Genomic DNA, 19,638 nt, shown 5'->3' with positions numbered 1-19,638 from the left:
TAAAATATTATTATTTTTTTTAAGAAATTGCCGGGATATATGGAAAATGTATTTCAATTCAGAAGAAACCGAGAACGTGTTTTCCAACGTGGCCGCGCCAAGGTGCATCTCTCCGGACAATGGGTGGCGGGTCCAGCTGCTCCGAATCCTCTCCTACACTCGCTATGACCAGTCCCTTAAAACTTGGCCTTATGAGTGCTTAGTCGTATCTCCCTAAGGTTTCCATTTGTATTTCACTACATTAATGATGTTGAACATCTTTTTAAGTGCCTTTTGCCATCCATATACTTTCTTTGGTGAAGTATCTTTTTAAATCTTTATTTGTGGAATGTAGTCATTTAATCTGGAGACAAATCATATCGATTGTTCTGTACCTTTTTTCTCTCTCATTCATAGGTTATTTTTCAATCTGCACATTTGGTAGCTCATTGCAAATAATTGTTGCTGTATCGTACTACTGAGTCGTGGGCTCCGTGTGTTGACATCTTACCGCCAGGCGCACCAGCTGTCCTTGTGTTGGGTCATCGTTAGCCTCTCTATCCACCATTCTCTCTCTCACTGCTGTGGTCCCTCTATCTCTGCCCTCACCGATACGTCCCAGTTCCTACACAGCATCATACACCAGAGGAAACGGCCTCTGTGCTGACGGAGTGTTTCCCCTCGTCAAGAGGGACTGCTGTCCTTCTTCCCTCCTGCCCGATGTCCACACAGTTCCCTGGGCATTTCCTGCTTATGCTTCATGCGGGCGGTTCTGTCCAGCCACTGCTCTGCTCTAATACATTGCGAGTGACTCCCTGACATCTTTCGTACCGTATCTAGGCCCCGTGTGCCTTATCCTCCCCAAACTTCAGTTTGGGGCTGGCTGCCTTGTCATCATCCGTCCAGGCGGGAAGGATGCACAGAGCTTTGACAAGACACCCACATCTAAAACACCCAAGTCCCGCTCGCACAGGTCTGGGGTCACAGAAGCCCCATTCCCTGGTGCAGGCCCCGAAACAAGGTCGCCTCCTCTTGCTCTTCCCATCTGTCGTGCTCCTCATGGTTCTGTCCTGAGCTCATAGAAGGCATCCGTGCCTGGAACTAATACAGTAACACATCCCTAGATCTTGAGTTGGGGGGAGGATTGCTGGCCATTGAAATTTATTTTTTTATTCATTTTTAGTTTGGGGAGGCAGGTCTGTGATTACACGTCAAGTCCAGAACCCTCTCCATCCAGGTGTGGGACTATTCCAGGGCCTGGCACGGGGGACGGTCTCCCCCCTTGGTTAGGAGTCAAAGGAGGCCAGGCCCCCCTCCGGGAGCGGCCAGCAGGCAGGACGGGCTGGGGCACACACCACGGCTGGGTGTGGGCGGCATCGGGAAGGGACGTCAGAGCCTGTGGTGAGGAGGCCACTGCAGACAGAACGCAGCTGGCAGCGCGAACCTTCACAGGCAGGGGACCGCACGACCTCCCCCCGGGGTGCAGGGGACCGCACGACCTCCCCCCGGGGTGCAGGGGACGCCAGAGCTGGGAGGTGGCTCTGCCTGGGACGTCCCGAGACCCAGTCATTGGGTGCCATCGTTGCAATGTTTACCTATGTGATTACCACCTCTGTGTCCTTCATTATGTGTTCTGCATTAATTGGCCGTGACACTCTCTCCAGGAGCTTAGTTGTAATGAAAACCTCAGATGAGGTACCTAGTGTTTGTGTAATACATGATCATAAAGATGCAATTTCTACATGAAATTAAAAATGGCCGTCCTTGTGCTACCCACTGTCCACCGTCCTGTCCCGCCTGCTCCACGGACTTGCCTCTCGGGACTCTTCCCTTGGAAGATGCTGATACGAAGAGAGACAATGTCCCCGTGTCGCCAAAACGCACGGGGACAAGCTGTCTCCCTTTTTCTTTTTTACCACAGTTGGCGGCTGCTGATGTCTCCTGTTTATCATGTGGGCTGTGAAACACCAGAGGGCTGTTTTTAAAAACCACAAGTATTTATCGCATCACACAGAGAGCTCTAGAGATATGCTAGAGTTTGTTTTACTCTTTTTAATTAACTCACATGTATGTGTGCTCTTGCTATAAAACATACGTGGTTTATATATATATTGGGATCATTTTAATAGAAAACTACCTCAAGAAGGACAACATTTTCCAGGAAAGAGGCAATTTTTAATACACAAATCCTTTCTCAACCTCCCATTGCTTTCGGAAACCAAACCTTTAAAAACTAGATTTTATCTTGTTTTAATCACTGATAAAAAAATAGCTGCCTATATCCTGTTTACCAAGTTTCTTCAGGATCTCGCCCTGCAATCACATCCTGTTACCCCTTTCCCACCAATTCCTAGAGCACAGCGGAACTAGGCCCGAGGCAAAGTGGGGTGAAGGGCAAGTCATTCCACACGTGACAGCGTTCGGGATTACAGGCCGCACCTCCTGGTGAGAATGAAAGACACGCAGGCAGTTCATTCCGTCCTCAATCTCTCGAAGGTCTTGCAGCTTCTCAAAGAAGGCGAGGGGGGGTATACTTTTGCCGGAGTGTCCACCTCTCTGAGCCACGCATGGTTTTTAACACTTCGCCCGAAGTAAGAGACAGAGACGGTCAGTTTCGGGTGTCCAGCGGAATGATTTGACACGTGTACATCCTGGGAGGCGATCGCGGCAAGAAGCCCGGTTGCCATGCATCATCACAGTTACAATTCCTTCTCTGTGATGAGAATTTCCACCAGGTGAACTTAGCAAAAGGAATCATCAGTAAATGGAAAGGGATAGCAATAGCAACAATCAAAACTGAAGCAGAAAAAAAAAGGTTTAAACATTTGAAAAACTTCAGCTGCCACCCTGGCCGGTGAGCTCAGTGGGTAGAGCGTCGGCCTGAGTACTGAAAGGTCGTAGGTTCGATTCCCAGTCATGGGCACATACCTGGGTTGCAGGTTCAATCCCCTGCCCAGGTCAGGATGTGTGTGGGAGGCAATCAGTCAATGTGTCTCTCTTACATCAATGTCTCTCTCTCCCTCCCTTTCACTCTCCCACTCTCTCTAAAAGTCAATGGAAAAAATATCCTCAGGGGAGGATTAAAAAATAATAAAAAAAAAAGTAAAAAGCTTCAGTGGTCTGCAGCTCAATGGCCGGTGATATCATCCTATGTAATAAAGATGTAATATGCAAATGGTCGTTACGCTGTGAAGCGTAGTGACAGACTGGGTAACGACCAGATCACGGATCAGCAGGAGGGTGGGGCAGTGAGCTATGATGGGGGGCGAGGGGACAAGGGGGGGCGGAGAGCTACAGGAGGGCAGCAGCGAGCTACTGGCGCATGGATTTGTGCGCGGGGCTACTAGTGTACATATAATTGGAGGCCCAGACACTGGAGAAAGGTGGAAAACATTTCTGAAGAAATGGTATCTGAAAAATTTTCCAAATTTGATGAAAAGTATAAACTTATAAAGCAAACAAGCACAACTAATCCCAAGTATGACAGACACAAGGAAAACCACACAAATCCACATGTTAATCACATGTATATAAAAAAGCAACGATAAGGAGAAAATCCTTAAAAACAACTAGAGAAAAAAGACACATTGCCTAAGCTCTCGATGTAGGTAGTAAAACACGAATGTCAAGAAGATGTTGACGTGGGAAGGAAAGTAGAAGTGAAAGCGCTCACACGTATGGCTCCATTCATTGGGGCATGGGGGAACTCTCTGGGGAGAGGGAAATGTTTAGTCTCCTGATAGGGTCTGCACTTGCCTTTATTCATTAAACTGTGCCCTCCGCACTGGACAACGCACGCATATTATCCACAATGAAAAGTGATCCCAGAAGGGAAACTAGGAGTTAGGGTGCCGTGAGGATGAGGAGGGGCAAGCAGCTCTCTGTCTCCCGGGATATGCAGGAAGCTATGCAAAGGGCCCGTCCCCTTGGCTTCATTGATCAGTAAGTGTTCACACCTGGGCATGGCTTGGAAACGGGGGAGGGGCAGGACGATGGTGTAAGGTAAACACAGAACGTTCTGGGCCCAGTAGACGCATCCGTTCTGGTCCATCCTGAGACCAGAAGAGCCATCGCGAGTTTCCTTTGTGGGGACCGGTCAGACGTCGGTTTTCCCCTGCTTGCCGCGCCCCCCAGCCCACCCACCATGAGCCCTCTGATTTATCCCCCAGAGGAATTTGATGTCCGTGTGCCTGTAACACGGTTTAAGAGCAACTCCGATTGGCTTTCTTACAAACCAATTTTGCCGTTTTGCTTGGCCTCCTAGACAGCATGTCTGGTCTGAGCGTTTTGATTTTCACTGATGTCTATTGAGCCCTTCAAGGGTGATGAACATTTTCGGGGTTCCCTTGAGGAAATCCAAATGGCCAGGCCTCGAGTGCCATGAAAACCAAGACACATTCCCGGTCACAGGAAACGGCCCCCAGCCACGCTTTCCGGCATGAGCTGGGCGGGCTGGTGGAGAGAAAGTGGGAGGGGGTGTGGCAGAGCGAGGCTGGGGGGGGGGGGGTTCTCAGGTGTGCAAGGAGCTTAAGAGGAAGCTGGGGGCTGGTCCCAGGTCCTAAAAGAGCAGGATGGCAAGAGGCGGGGGCAGGTCCCGGAGGCCTAGAACCAGAAGAGGGAAATGGACCGGATGTCTCAGGGGCCTTGAGCCTAAGAGAGGCTGAAGGCAGGTGGTTAAGGAGGATCAAGGCCTCCATATGGGTCAACACGCCCCCGCTTTTGTGGGACAAGGATGAATCTCTTTAGACTTTGGAAAAGGTGGAGGGATATTGCTCAATTCCTGGAAGATTCTGCGGGTCCCACAGAGAGGACATGACTGGAGGGAAGGGCCATCTGCCCCGCATCATGTCACCAGCGCGGTTGCCTTCCCAGAGCAGATGTCTGACTTGTCTCTCCCGCTTGTGTCCCAGGCTCAGCCTCCGCACCTGCGGGGCCAACAAGCTCACTGTGCTCATCGAGCTCTGCCATGACAGCCTTCCCCGCAGAGGCCTGGCTCTGCGGCGGCCGCGCAGGAAAATCCAGAGCTGGTGACCTACCTGGATACTTGGGCCCCCAACCCTGGGAGATCGTGGGGGCGCGCTCAGAGGGGAGGCGCCTGCCCTGCTGGCTCCGGGGAGACAGGCCTCAGCGCAGCTCCTCCCGAGCACCTGGGGGCTGTGATGGAGAGGAGCAGGGCCTGGGAGCTCACAGCCCGGGGTAATTCACCGACACCAGGCAGGTGCCCACGCCTGAGAGAGCAGCAGGAGTGGTCCGGATGCCCTGTACTGACCGCATGACCTCCGGCCGAGCCACTTCCTGGTGCCCAGGGCCAGGCTAGGTGGGAAGGACCTTGCCCACTTGTGAGAGCGCCTGGCACGTCTTGGCACCCTCCTGCGCGCCTGGGTAGGGGCGGTGGGGGCCGGGCCAGGGGTCTATGAGGGCGCATTAGCGTCGATAAAGGACCCCCCCAGGGGCCTGGGCGCTTCGGGCTCACGCCATCCGCGCGGGGCGGGGCCGCCGCCCAGGTGGGGCGGGCGGCGGGGTGCGCTCCCTGCGCCGGACACCAGGCGTCGCCCCCGCTCCTCGCAGCGCCGGCCCCCGCCCCCGCCACCGAGCCCGAGCCCGAGCCGAGCCCGAGCCGCAGCTGAGGAGGCGGCGGGACCGACCGGCCGGACAAATTTCCTGCTCGGCTGCGGGCGGCGGGCGCGCGGGTGCGGGCGGCAGGAGGCGGCGGGAGGCGGCGCGGGGAGCGCCCCGCAGCCCCGGCCTCCGCGCGTCCTCGCGACCCGCCTTCGCGCCCGGCGGGGCCAGAGGGGCGCCCGAGGGCGGCGGGCCAGCGCCCCGAGATGCGGAGTCGCCGCGGCGCCGGGATCCGCACCGGCCCGGCCCTCCCGAGGTGAGCGCGCGGGTGCGGCGGGCGGGGCGCTTCGGGCCGTGCGCCCAGGGCGGCCGGTGCGGGCCGGGGACGCGCGGAGGCCGCCGCCGCGGGAGGGAGGGGCCGCGCCGAGCCCTGGGCGCCGGGCGCCGGGTGCCGGGTGCCGGGTCCGGTCCCTGTCCGCCCGCGGCGCGCCGGGTGCCAGCAGCTGGGGACCGCGCGACCCGGGCCTCGGCCCCGGCCCCGGACCCCCAGCCCAACTTGGCATCGGCAGCGCTCGCGCTCGGCGCACGGGCCAGCGTGTGTCTGCCGGGGGCTGGCGACAGGGACGCGCGTGGAGGCGGGCGAGACCGGGAGGGGGTGCCCGCGGGGGTGTTGGGGGCTCCGCGCTCGCCGGGACGAGACAGGAGCCTTTTGAGAAAGTGGCTCGGAGTTGCGCCAACTCCGGAGGGGCGGGGGCTGCCATGGGATGCCGCCCGGTGGCCCCGCGCCCCGCGCCTTCCAGGCGAGGGGAGCCGAGTGGGGTGCAGCTGGGGGCCCGGGAGGGCCAGGCCGCCGCCATCTGCAGGGTCGGTGGGTGAAAGTCCGCGCGGTGCCAAGCCTGCGGGCTCCTGGGGGCCATCCGGGGAAGCCCGAGGACAGCCCACAGGATGGAGAGGCAGAGCCAAGCCCTGCGTGACCCCTGGGCTGACCTAATTCCCTCCTGGCACCGCGAGCCTTTCTAGAAAGGCTGGGCATTTACACTGCCCGGCTGTGGCGCTGACTCGCTGGGACAGGACCTGGCTCCATCAGAGCCCCAATCCCGGCGGGGAAAGGGGAGCGCGCTCTGTGCTAATACCTTGGAGGGAAGATGGTTGAAAACCAGCAAAGATGGTCCCGGGTTTTAGAGTCGCTGTGTCCATGTCCAGTCTGCCCTTGACCTCAGGTGCCCCTTGACCCCGGGTGCCTGAAGGTGGGTGAGCTTCTACCTCTGCAAAACAGAGACTCCTGTGTGTGTGTGTGTGCGTGTGTGTGTGTAAAACCAGTGCATTGAGGGGCGGGCACTTGTGTGGCCAGGCAGGTGTGGGCAGAGCTCTGTGGGAGAGCAAGGGTGGGCTTGGGGCTCCCTGAGCACAGGCTCTAAGCTTTCAGGGAGCAGACAGCCCTGCGGGGACAGGCAGGCCCGGGAGGAGGGGTCCGCTGGCTCCCAGTGAGCAGGGCCTGCAGGGGTCCCCAGCTCCCCCAGGTGAGGCACCGCCTCTGAGCGCGGCCTCCGGTCCAGAGGGCTTCGTGTTAGTGACGCCTGTGAATCAGCACCCTCACTCCTCCGGACCCAGACTGTCCGCGTGTCCACGTGAGCCAGGAGCTGGATTGCCTCTGAGAAGTGCAGGTTGTTGGATGAACCTGGATGGGTTTAGGTTTAAAAACAAACCCATGGAGGCCACTCTCGCTCCCGCAGAGGGACCGCTGGCCGAGAAAGCTCCCGGGTCAGTGCCTCCATGGCCGCTGAGGGAGGTCCCGGGCTCTGCGCTCCAGCGAGCGATCCCTCCCCTCCAGGGGTCCCTGTGTACGTCTGTCAGCCCCTGACAGGGGCTGCAGGGGGCATGGGGGTGGCCATGGGGGGCACGTTGAAGGTGGATGTGTGAGGAATCAACAGTAGTTGACAGTCGGTGGGTCATGGAGCTGAAATGTCCATTTCAATTGGTCAGCAGGTCTCCTCCACACCAGGCCCCCATTGGTCCCTTTGGCTGTTTCTACCGCCTCCTCGCAGTCCAAGGCACCCCCTTAACCAAAGTCCCTCCTTCCAAGTCAGAGGCGTATTGCTAGCCCAGACCACTCCTCTGCACCTGTCATGCTCACGTGCTCAGCTCCCGCCCCCCCCTCCCCCCACGCCAACATTCCTCCTGGCAAATCAGATGCGCCCGATTCAGCCTGCCCCAAATCCACTGTGATCTCCCTACATTCAGCCCAACACTTTCCCGATGTTTCCTTTATCTGCCTCAGGGCACCGGCTTCCAGCCTGCTGTGCCACGGACCTGCCAGGAGGCCGGCGACGAGGCCGTTGGACAGATGAAGGCGGGAGGGAGCGAAGCGTTTGGGGGCGCATCTGCTGGAGTGGACGGGCGGGTGTATTTTTAGTGGAGGGGAGCGTGGCTGGGAGGCAGCCATACATTTGCGTTGATGTGGATTGAACTGGATCGTGGAGATGTTACATGGGTCTGTGTGGGGGTTACACTGCCCGATCTTCGGGGGGTGCTGAACAGACTTGCTAAAATGACTGAGCTGGACCAGGGGACCGTCCAAGGAGGCAGGTTTGGGAGCCGCGAGGGGACCCCGCTTGGGCTGCCCTCCATTCCTTCCCTGATGCGTCATTTTCATTGATAACATCGGAGTTACGCTCCCAGAGGTTTTGCTGTTACAGCAGGACCGACTGTGTCCATTAGGATAAAGCCTGGCCTTCTAGTGCGATTATCGCCGGGAAAACACTGTGTCCCAAGGTCACCCCCAGCCATTAGCGTGCTATCTCCTGGCGAGCCAGCGGCTCGCTACACCCTGAGGACACCCCGGTAGGTCCTCCGAGGTGGAGCCCGCTCAGCTCCCTGCTCAGAATCGCCTTCCTCTTTATCTCCAGTTTAGGGACTCCTACTCATACCTCAATGCCCACTTCCAATGCCTCCCTCTGCCTAAGAGCATCGCTCTTGCTTTCATTCCTTTTAGCGCCGGTCCCAGAGCGCGGGCCAGACTCTATTCTGGTTTCCGGTTGACTTGTTGACGTAGTTGTCTGCTCTGTCCGGTGGTTCGTGCTTTAGGATGGAAGGTGTGTCTGGGGGTTCGGACTTGGGGTTCAGGTGTGGATTCCCATAGCCCCAGCTCTGAGTGACCTGGGCCGGCTGTTCAGAATCCACGCCTCAGTGCTTCGCCACAGTGGGAGTGAGAGCTGTACAGCGCACGGCTGCGTGAGGGTGGCAGGTACACGTGCCAAGTACGAGGCCCGTGCCCGACGCGCCATGCACCGTGGCCACCACACCCCGCATCGCCTAAGGCTGTGAATCGCGTGCATTAAGAACCAGGAGGTTCGGACGAATAGATAAGTAAAGTCAAAATCTGTGTTAATAGGTAGATCCCTTTTGCAGGCCTGGCCATCGAAAGTGCTGGGTCAGATCGATACTGTGTGACATGATGGGGAACTTCCTTTTTTGCAGCGCAATTTGAATGACTGCAGAATTTGTATGACTAAGTATTTTAATCTCAGAAGTTACCGCTTACCTGTGCCCACTCTTTGACACGGTTGACCCTTCAGAGTTAGAGTGGCTTCTAAGACAGAAATGCACGATTTCGTGCACGTTAACGTGGGCTCATAGACGGAATTAAACAGGCTGTGCGCCCGAAAACACCAAAGTGAGCCAGACCCAGCGCCGGGAGGCGGCGTGGCTCCCACTGCTGTGTGGACCCCGGTCAGTGGAATGGCTTCTAGACTCCAGCACAACAGCTGGGAAGCTACGGACTGCCCCCCAAATCTTCAGAGCTTCACTCCGCTGAGCGCTAAAGAGGTATGGCATCGTGCCAGCTCCGGGGTGCCCACTGATGCCGCCCTCCCCCAGCTTGTCCAGGCAGTCTGGGCACGGCCCAATCCAGGGCTCCCGTCCTGGGTTCACCCCGTGGGCACATCTGTCTCTCTCTGCGCTGGGCACCGACCGAGTCACCCAGGTAAGACGGCTGTGGGTGCTTCAGCAGCCAGTAACTTTAGGAGTGGGCCCCAGACATACCAGGAGTTCGTTTTGCAGGTTAACTTCCTGATTTGTCACTTGCGTTTCTCTCCGGACCCGGAGTGTGGCTGGTCTTCTAGGGCCTGGGGTTTCAGACCCGCCACAGGCAGGGACAGGGCCTTTGCTGAGCTGAGCTGACCTCCGGCGGGGCAGGTGCACGCGGGGGAGGGGCTCCTGGCGGATGTGGGCTGGGAGATCCCGGCTTTGGGGATTGCCAGGCCAGCTTCCTTTTCTTCCCGGGGTCTGGCTGCTGTTCCCCAAATCTCTACCCAGGCCCGCCCGTCCAGGTGCCGTGTGGGGAGTTTTGATGTGGTTCTCAGCCCTTTGAACTCCACGGCAGCCAGATCAGAGGCAGACACGGGGGCCTCCTGTCTTTCTTTCAACTGCACAAGTACTTCAAAGGGGTTGACTGCGCTTATGAAATAAAAAGTGTCCCCAGGATGTTTCATGAAAACAATATGCGTATCCTTTCATAGTGATTCCCGGTGAAATAGGGACCGGATAGGTATTTTACGTAAAAGGATGCCTGTTTTAAACGTTTCAAATACAATCAATAGTTGTCCAGTTAGTATAATCCATTGATGTACAGTGTCAGACAATCGAGGGCGATCCCTTGTCATCCTAATGGCGACAATGACCCTTTCCATCAGGGTGTCGGGTGGGTGGGTTGTAGGGGGGCCTAGAGACCCCAGCCTGGTACATGTCAGGGGCCCAGGGGGCAGGGAAGAGTCCCACCCAGGCCCGAGTGCTCTGGGCGCCAGTTGGTTCCCTGCCCTCAGGGCAAGTCACCGAATTCCCAGTCTTTATTTTATTAAAAATATTTGTATTGATTTCAGAGAGGAAGGGAGACGGGGAAAGAGAGAGGGAGAAGCATCCATGATGAGAGAGAATCATTGATCAGCTGCCTCCCGCACGCCCCCCACTGGGGATGGAGACGAAAACCCAGGCCTGTGCCCTGACCAGGAATCGAACCCTGACCTCCTGGTTCATAGGTCAGGCCTCAACCACTGAGCCACCGTGGCCGGGCCGGTCTTGGTTATTCACGTCCTTCAATCTGCTCGGATGTTTGCGGCTGGACGTCGGTCACCAGTTGTTGGACGAGGGAGCAGGTTAGCTGTTTTCCTTCTTGGCTTGACCACAGTGTGTTACTCCCAGTGGCCTTGTCCTGGCCTTTTCGCTGGCCTCTCACTGCAGAGAACCTGGCGTCCCCGCTGTCCCTGGAGCAGGACTTCCGCGGGCCGGCTCGGCGGAGTCCGATCGTCTCTCCGAGACTCGGCCGGCTCCTCTGCCACCGCGCACAGGTCCCGTGGCGGGCAGGGCGCCCCGCGGGAGCAGAGCCCGGGCAAGTGGCAGCGCTTCCCCGGCGGGTTCCTCGTTAAACCCCGGGAGCTCTGGCCTCTCTTTCTTCCCCGGTTCAAAAAGGCCAGCCTCAAAGGAGGACGTGCACTTGCACGATTTGAGGTCACAGCCTGGGGCTGCCCCACCTCCCCCACCAGCTTGTCTGTCTGGCGTCGGGCGTGGGATACAGCTTTTATTTCATTCTTTGAACTACAGCACAGGTGCAAAGCCCTCTATGAGGTGCTGGGGTCAGGGGGCGCTCACATCCGAGTCTGCTGTTGCCTTGCTTCCTGTTGGGGGTGTGTGGGTGAAGGGTACGGGGGTGGGGGGCGGGCAGAGGAGGAGCAGGGCTCAGAGGGCTTGGGGACGCCCAGGGCCAGCTTCCTCATCATTGTCCCCAGGACTGGCCTGCTCTCAGCCATTCGAGACCGAGCCCCGTGTCACAGAGCACAGAAAGGCTGTGGGTTTTGGTGGTAGGACAGAGTGGGCCTCTAGAGGGGGCGGGCCTACAGGAGACCCAGTAAGCCCTCCCTAGAGAATGCCCCGCCCATGTCCTAGATTCCAGAAAGATCTGCCAGTGAAGGAAGCTGAGAGGTGGGTTTGGGCCCAGAATTCCACCGGCAGGTGCTCATGCGCCTCTCCAGGTCTCTCCTGCCTTCAGCCCAGTTTCCCTCCGCTCTGCGTCCCGAGGGAAAGTCAGAGGATGGGTGGGGGCGGCGGAGACAGGGAGACACAGAGAGAGACAGATGGCAGAGAGAGGGAGAGGAGAGAGCCGCACAGAGAGAGAGAGACGGGCTGGGACGCTTGGCTGCGGAGGGTTTATCCCCCCGTGTTTGCCATCTGAGGAGGCCTCTGTCGACTGGGAGCAGGATGGGCTGGCCGTTTCATCACCGAAAGGGTTTATTTGGGGAGAAGAGAGGGTTGCGGCCTGCGTGCCAACGTGGGGGTGTCGACAGGAGGAAACGGAGCTGAGGGGCAGGGCAGAGCGATAGGGCTTTACTAGGAACACGGGGTTCTTCCCGTGGGCCCCCCGGAATGAGGTAGAGGGTGAGAACTCCCATAAGCCCTCGCCCCTCTCATAGGCCCTCCCGACCAGTGATGGATGAGTTTGCTTAAATGCCGGGCCACCCTCATGCCTCCATGCTCCCTTTAGCCCCGAGTGGGGTTTCTGACCCCCGGGCCCCTGGGGGCGAGAGGAACAGAGGGGCCAGGGCGTGGCCTGGGACGATGTGGGGGAGCAGAGGGGTGACACCTGCCCCTTCACGTGGTCGCGTGGCGGGTGCTCAGACCAGACTCCCCGTGTCTCTGGGGCAGGAGCTGTGCCAGTGAGGGGGTGCGGGCGGGGGAAGAGCAGTGGGAATGAGCAAAGCGCCGGAATATGTGTGCCCTTTTGCTATGCCAGGGATTTACAGAAACCCAATTTTGGGGTCACAAAAGGTCGCCTGAGGGCGGTGCTTGAATGGCTAGGAAACAGGAGCCTGCTCTCCCAGAGTCAAACTGCTTGAGCGTCTTGCCTTTGCAAATGGGCCTTGCAGTCCCTGCCGCGGTCTGCGGTTTGCTGGTCGAAAAGAGGGGTGCCCTGGGAGCCCCATTCTTTCAGGCCCTCAGCCTGCTCCGCTGTGGGAGATGGTGTCCCTGTGCCCACTCACATCCTGTGAGCGAAGTCCCCGATGTTGGCCCAGAGTAGCAAGCATCGAGATGCAAGCGCCTGAGATCGCACATTTGGCATTGGCGAGCCCGGCCGGCCTCTGCCGCTCCTAGCGGGTCCTTTCACGGGAGTGTGGTTTCATCCAACGTGGGTCGTATTTAAGAGTCTGTAAGATCATGTGCAAGGACACGGAGATGCTAGACATTTGCTGAGTGCCTGCGGTCTACACGCCCCGTGTTTAGAACTGAAGTTACCCCCCAAAAGTCACCATGCTGTCCTAGGGCTGCCCCACGCCCCTGGAGGGTGGAACTCGTCTCTTCCAGGGGGGTTAAATGTAAGGCTGGCCCGGCCAGCACACCTCAGTGGTTGAGCATCGATCTGTGATCCAGGAGGTCACGGTTACATTCCTAGTCTTGGCACATGCCCGGGTTGTGGGCTCCATCCCCAGTGTGGGGCATGCAGGAGGCAGCCAATAGGTGATTCTCATCATCGATGTTTCTCTCTCTCCCTCTCCCTCTCCCCTCCTCTCTAAAATCAATAAAAGCAGACATGTATAAAATTCCTTTCTCCCTTTACTGTACAAGCCCAGCCTGCCCCAGGCACCGCTCTGGGTAGGACACAGCCTGGGGCTGACACAAGGCTTGGCTCAATTCGACTGGATTTTTGTGCTCAGGAGCTGAGTTCACGGCACACTGAAGAGCCGCCCTGACGTTTCTTATCGTCCGATGGAAAGGAAAGCGCTTTCCTCATGTCCAGTTGCTCAGGAGCCCCCCTCACATGTTTGACCGTGACGAGACGTGTGTCTTCTGTGTGCGTCTGTCTGTCTGCCAGAAGCCAGAGCCGAGCGCTACCTTCTCGCTCTGGATGTCCTCTCTCTGGCGGATGATTCCATCTCTCTCTTTAAAACCAAGTGCACTGCCCACTGGGACCCAGGGGCCCGAGACTCGCCCAGGGCCACACTGCCTGCTCCCGGCCCGCTGTCCTCCCCTGGACCGAACCTCTTCTTGTTCTCGTTGCCCCAACGGACTGACCCCTACCCGTGTCCAACACGCTGCTCACGTTTTGTGGGAGACCCTCGTCTGCTTCCCTAGGGAGAGCCAGGCTTTCCCGGTGTTAGACGGGGCGCACCCCAGCTGAGCAGGGCCCGGAGCCTCGACCCCAAACATGTGAGATGTCGGTGAAGCCGCCTTGAGACAGAGGAGGCCCTCGGGCCCCGCTGGGAAGGGGCAGAGCCTTCGGGGCCTGCTGTGGGGGCTGAGCCCTTGCTGCCTCTACTCTGAGTCTGGTTTGGGGTCCCCTGGGCTCCCCACCCCCAGCCAGGTGCGTGCCTCAGGGGAGCTGGTGGGTGTGCAGCTCCCCATGTGGCCACACCACAGAGCACGCAGCTGGGGCGCCCCGGGTCCCGGCAGAGGGAGCAACCCACACTGCCTCAGCTGTCACCCGCCAGGTGCCATCGTGGGAAGGTCCTTGAAAGAGTCTCCCTGGTCTAGAGCTAAGCTCTGCTTCCACCAGCTTCCCTGGTCGCCCGGGGTGACGGGGGGACCTCGGTGCACAGGAAGGTCGTGAGGTCACCGCAGACACTGGGAGGGGTTCGCTCCGTGTCAGGGGTCTCAGGGACATAAAGATGGAAACAGGAGTCAGTTCTTTCGAGGTCATGAGGACTCCGTGGGTTTATGCGACGCAGGTCAGGAACGCGGGGTCCAGATGCCCAGCGTTGCCATCAAGGCCTCCTTTCCCCTCCCGCGGCAGGCTCTTCCCTGCACGCCCCCAGCAGCCGCTCATCCAGGCCCCCGCGTGCCCCGCGTAGGAAGAGCGCTTTTCCCAGCGGGTGCAGCCAGGGACCGCGCAGCGAGTCTCCTCGGTGCAGGTGAGCCAGAAACCCGGGTCTTAGCCGGAAACTCGTGTCTTAGCCGGGAACCCGGGTCTTAGCCTGGAACCCGGGTCTTAGCTGGGAACCTGCGTCTTAGCGAGCCTCCCAGCAGGAGGGGTGGGAACAGCTGCTCAGGGCATTCAGAGGAAAGACCCAGGACCCGCTCCTGGTGCCATGCTGGCTTCTGGCTAAGTGTTGAGGGTCCCCACAGAGGTGCCCCCTCTCTGGGAAAGCCCAGAGCCATGAGCCTGTCTTCCTCCCACCCCCCACCCCTACACACACACTCTCCGCACCACCATCGCACCATCACCTTGTTAGCAGCGGGGCTACACTGGTTCTGACCCCAGGCACCAGCCCGTGGCCCCAAGTGCCCCTGGTAGCTTTCCCACCCTGTGTGGCTGCCTGGCCAGAGCGCCCCAGGCCATTCTTCTGGGATGAGTCACGGCAAAGCTGGTTCAAGAACTGCCCAGTGTTCTCTCCCTGTGTTGGCCTCGTCTCAAGGGGGAGGGGGTTGATTGTTCCATCACGAGAAGGGGGGGACAGCCTTCCTGGAACTGGCGCTACCACAGGGGCCACTCAGGGACACCCCAACTTAGGCCCCAGGGACCCTAGCGCCCAGGGCTGAGTGTGGCCAGCTGGGAGGGTCCGAGCGATGGACTGGGGCCTGCTGCTCTGGTTGAAAACCACTTCAAACTGTTGTAAGGGCTCCCCGAGGGCTTCTGCTCTGAGAAAAGTTCTGTCCGGGTTCCGGTGTTGGAGTCACGCTCTGCCTCTGATGCAGAGTCCGAACCCCAGATGGAGGTGGCACGGAGGTGGGTCCCCCATGGAGAGGTGCCACACATGGGACATGTCGGGGGTGCCCAGAGGGAACCCCCAAACTGCAGACATTCAGCCTCCCTGGTCTGTCCTGAGCGAAGGTCATTTTTGTCCCCACACAGACCCAGCACCGCCATCTCACATGTTCCTGAAGACTGTGCTCATTTGACTCATGGTTGTCTACACTGGCTCGGCTAATACCTTCAGAAACCCGCAGATCACCCTTTGGGAAGCAGCTAATTCTTTTATAGAACAAGTCATCAGCTTTGTATTGATCTGAGAGAGACGGAGGGAGAGAGGAAGTGGATTTGTGTTCCACTTGGGTAGGCATTCGTTGGTTGACTCTTATCTGTGCCCTGACCTGGGATCTAACCCACAACCTTGGCGTATCGGGATGACGCTCCAACCAACTGAGCTGCCCGGCCAGTGCCTATAAATTATCACTTCTTAACCTTTTATTTTTTTAAAGATCAGGACTCTGTATTCCGTTTCCGCGAGGCTGGCCTCCTCTGCTGCTCTGCGTGGAAACGTCACAGCTTTGTGACTCGCGGCAGCATCCGATGCCGTTTCATCCTTCCTCCCCGTCAGTGCCCGTCTCCGGGAGGAAGCGCAGTGGCGGGAAGTGTGGACGAGCTGGTGCCCGCTGCAGGGCTGGTCCATCGGGGCGTGTTGGGCAGCGGACTGCGTGGCGAATAAACACTGAGTTGTTACCCCCGGCAAGTCGCGCTGGGAAACGTCGTGGTTGGCAGTCGTTTTGTGTTTTTCTTCTTCTCTAAGTGGCTCTCAGTGACAGCAGAGATGTTTGGTTCCGTTTCCTAGAGTGGCTGTCATGTCCCCGGATAAGCGAGTGCAGAGGGCCGAGGCCACCGGCGGGTCCAGGCGGGAGCGCGAGGAGGGCAGGTCAGGGGGCCTCGCCTGTCTGCCCGCCGCACGGTCCGGGCAGCTGCTGAGTGTCCCTGACAGCCTGGGGCCGCGGCGGGAGGACAGGCAGGAGGTGAGGCTCCCGAAGCAGGCAGGGAGACCCGTGGGAGGCCGCTGTCCTAATCCAGTAGAGATGGGAGAAGGGGAGAGGGGGAGTGCCAGGGGCAGGGGGGGGGGGGATATCTGCAAAGCAAAGAGACAGAGGGACAGCAGCTGCCATTCAGGTGCCTCCGTGTGCCAGGCGTGCACAAAGCTCTGGTCTCTTTATACCCGCAGAGTCAGCACGACAGGCAGGTCTGTGACCGTAGCAGGCCTCCGTGGCCGAGGCTCTCACACCCTCCGGGGCGGGGGGCACGGGAGAGCTGGAGGGTGTTAGTGTCCGGCAGCCCGAAGCCGAGCGTCTCGCAGGCCTGGAAGACAGGCTGCTCGGGGCGGAAGGTGGAGCTGGGGGACCCACCGCGGATCTGGGCAGCTCGTTTTGTGCCTCGTGCGTTCCAGATCATGAGCCTGAGATGGCCGCACCTTTGAATAAAATATGTGGCCAAAGAAAACACAGTGAGCCCAGCCGGCGTGCCTCAGGGGTGGAGCGTTGACCTATGAATCAGGAGGTCACGGTTCGACTCGGGGTCAGGGCACATGCCCGGGTTGCGGGCTCCACCCCAGGCAGGGGGCGTGCAGGAGGCAGCTGATCTACGAGTCTCTCTCATCATTGATGTTTTTATATCTCTCTCCCTCTCCTCTCCTCTCTGAAATCAATTAAAAAATGTTTTTTTGGGTGTGTTTTTTTTAAAGAAAACCCAGGAAGTAACATTTCTGGGCGGGTTATTTTAGTCGTTGACAGCGTCAGAGCACAGTGACGCTGACTCCATGGAGGGGGCGTCCAGGGAGTCATGATCGCGCCTCTGACTTGATTTTACTTTGAAGAGAGAATAATACTTCCTGCTTACCTGCGGCATTTCAGTGTGCTTACTATTACTATATTGCCGTTACCGTTTAAAGAGCTGCAGCCTTATCCCCTTTAAATGGCTTTCCCAATGTTTATGTCGTATGAAGGTAGAAACACTAAAAGCATCATCGTCGTTTGGCTGGGAAAATCGATGCGCTCTGCAAATCCATGAGAGGGAATGTTCATTTCCCAGGTGCAGCCATCGAGCGGCTTTCTCACTCCAGGCTCGGGCACTGCACTGGCGGTGCCCTCTGGGCTGACAGTTAAAGCAAAGCTTCAAGACGCTGTATTTGCAAGGTTCACCCGACACCCACGCGTGCCATGTGCCGTGTGCGTGTGTCTGTCCAGCGTGTCTCGGGCAGCGTCCGAAGGCACCGACAGTCCCTCTTATTCCGAGGAAGCCGTCCTCCGGGTGGCTCCTGTTTTGTTTATCTGTTGCTTCCCGGCCTGCCCCCTCCTTCGGGGAATCGTGTTTGCTAGCGACAGGCCTGTTTGTTTGCTCGGAGCTGGGATTCCTGAGCAGGAAGGAACTAGTGGAACACGTCACGCCAACGAGGCACTATCTTGACTGGCGTTCAATGCACATGTGACCGTTGGTTTGTGTTGATGGGATCTGACCTTCTGACGCTCCAGTGCCGAGCCATTTCCTGCTCACGGCCTTAATGGCTTTCCTCCGAGCGCCTGCCCGGGGCCATATCCATTGGTGTGTGACATCCGCAGGCTTGTCTGACCCTGACTCCTCCTGCCTCCGCCTGCAAGGCCGGCTCAGTAAACAGCGCACACGCTCTCCTGGGCCTGAGCGCGCATGCGGCCTGGGAACGCGTGTCTACCCACCGTGGCGTTTTGTAAAGCACAGTATTTGATAGATGACGGCTGCTGGTGATGTCACATCAGAAAAACAATCACAGCATTTGGTTTCATGGGTCCTTCTTCCAGCCCAACTTTTATAGAGGAACAGGGCACTGAGGGCTGGGTCAGAGGTCAAGTTCACCATGAATCTGCTTTCCCACTGGAAAAGGAAGACCGGCTGTACAGCCATGGGCAGTGGCACGTCTGTGGACGGCGGTGATGGCTGGGAGTGGATGTGTGCATTCGGTCTGTCTGCAGTTGTCAACTCCTCACTAATTGGAGGCCCACAGACCCGATTGCTATTGCAAATCACTTGGAAATGACGTATGTCCCACTTAATCTGAAAAGCAAACTTACACCTTGGATTGTATACATGTCAGGTTACAACGTTAGGCCATTGTATTTGGGGGCAAGACGTTTCATGTGCACAAAATAGAATTAGGGGCGACTTCGCGTTCACGGTGGCTTCCGTAATTAGTTCCTGTCAGCTATGATTTCTCAGGTTAATGTCTTCCAGGCTGTGTGCTGTGCAAATAGTAAAGTTATAAATCCTTTCAAATGTTTAATTTACTATAGAAATCCTTAATATTAATGCAATAAAGTATTTCAAGTAAGTTACTTGGAACTATGAGTTGTAAGGCAAATAGATTTTATTATTATTATAAAAATTCTTGTCGTGTGCTAATTGGCCAACTGTCTATCTTCTTTGGTAGTGTCTGCTCCAGTCTCTTTGTCCGTTTAAAACACCGGGTTGTTGGTTCTGTTATATTTTATTGCGCAGAATTAACAGCCTGGTTTTGAGGATAAGCGTCACTGGATGGCCAACGGGACCCAAGCCGCCAAAAGGGTTAAGAGCCCTCGGGAGACACACTAGCCGTAGGATATCTTTATTCTTGAGATGCTTGCCTTTCTCGTGTCAGGTCCGCCCTGCTCAGAGACTGCCACGCACCCTTGCCAGGGCAGCAGCTTGAGAGAGAGAGAGAGAGAGAGAGAGAGAGAGAGAGAGAGAGAGAGAGAGAGAGAGAGAGCCGCCACCCCATCATTCCTTCTTCCTGTTCTGTGTGCATGGACCGGGATTTCAGAGCCTCGCCCGGCAGTGTGGGTGGGATTCCGTATGCCTCCCTCCCCTTCTCTCTCTTCTATTTTTATTTAGGAAATTCTTTGGCAGTCTTTGATTCTTTACCCAAGTGGGAGGGCTCCTTCATTGCAGGAAAACATGTGAGCCAGCCTATCTAGGCGCACGGGCCTATTCCCCTTTAGTGGTAGGAGCTTTCTTAACGCAGGATGAAAACAGGACTGCCTGTTTGATCGTCGTCTGCGGTTAGCAACACTGTGGGTTGACACACTCCTTTGTCCTGGTTCCTGACTTTTTATCACAGTTCTTCATCGGAACTCATTCCCAACAAAAATGCTTTTTATCTATTTGAGATATATATATATATTTAAAATATTTTTTTATTTCAGAGAAGAGGGGAAAGAGAAAAACATCAGTGATGAGAGAGAATCATCGATTGGCTGCCTCCTGCACGCCCCACACTGGGGATTGAGCAGTCTGGGCATGAGCCCTGACAGGGAGTGGAACGCGACCTCCTGGCTCCTAGATCGATGCTCAGCCACTGACTGAGCCAGGCCACCTGGGCTGAGATATATATTTTAAGTCTCTTGTCAACC

The 19,638-nt window shown here is 57.3% G+C and overlaps 1 long non-coding RNA gene across 1 annotated transcript in view; it reads left to right on the top strand.

The window, feature by feature from the left end:
- Window positions 1-5,748: 5,748 nt before the first annotated feature.
- The window catches only part of LOC308528883, a 37,451-nt gene continuing 23,561 nt past the window's right edge, over window positions 5,749-19,638 (top strand). The window contains exon 1 of the long non-coding RNA XR_013996740.1: window positions 5,749-5,854. This is a non-coding gene — a long non-coding RNA (uncharacterized lncRNA). The remainder of the gene's footprint in view (window positions 5,855-19,638) is intronic.

Source organism: Myotis nattereri (genome assembly GCF_964212035.1).
Source record: "Myotis nattereri genome assembly, chromosome: 13".
In the NCBI taxonomy this organism is placed as follows: Eukaryota; Metazoa; Chordata; class Mammalia; order Chiroptera; family Vespertilionidae; genus Myotis; species Myotis nattereri.
Note: the sequence above shows the minus strand (reverse complement) of the source record. Positions and strands in the feature narration are given on the sequence as shown.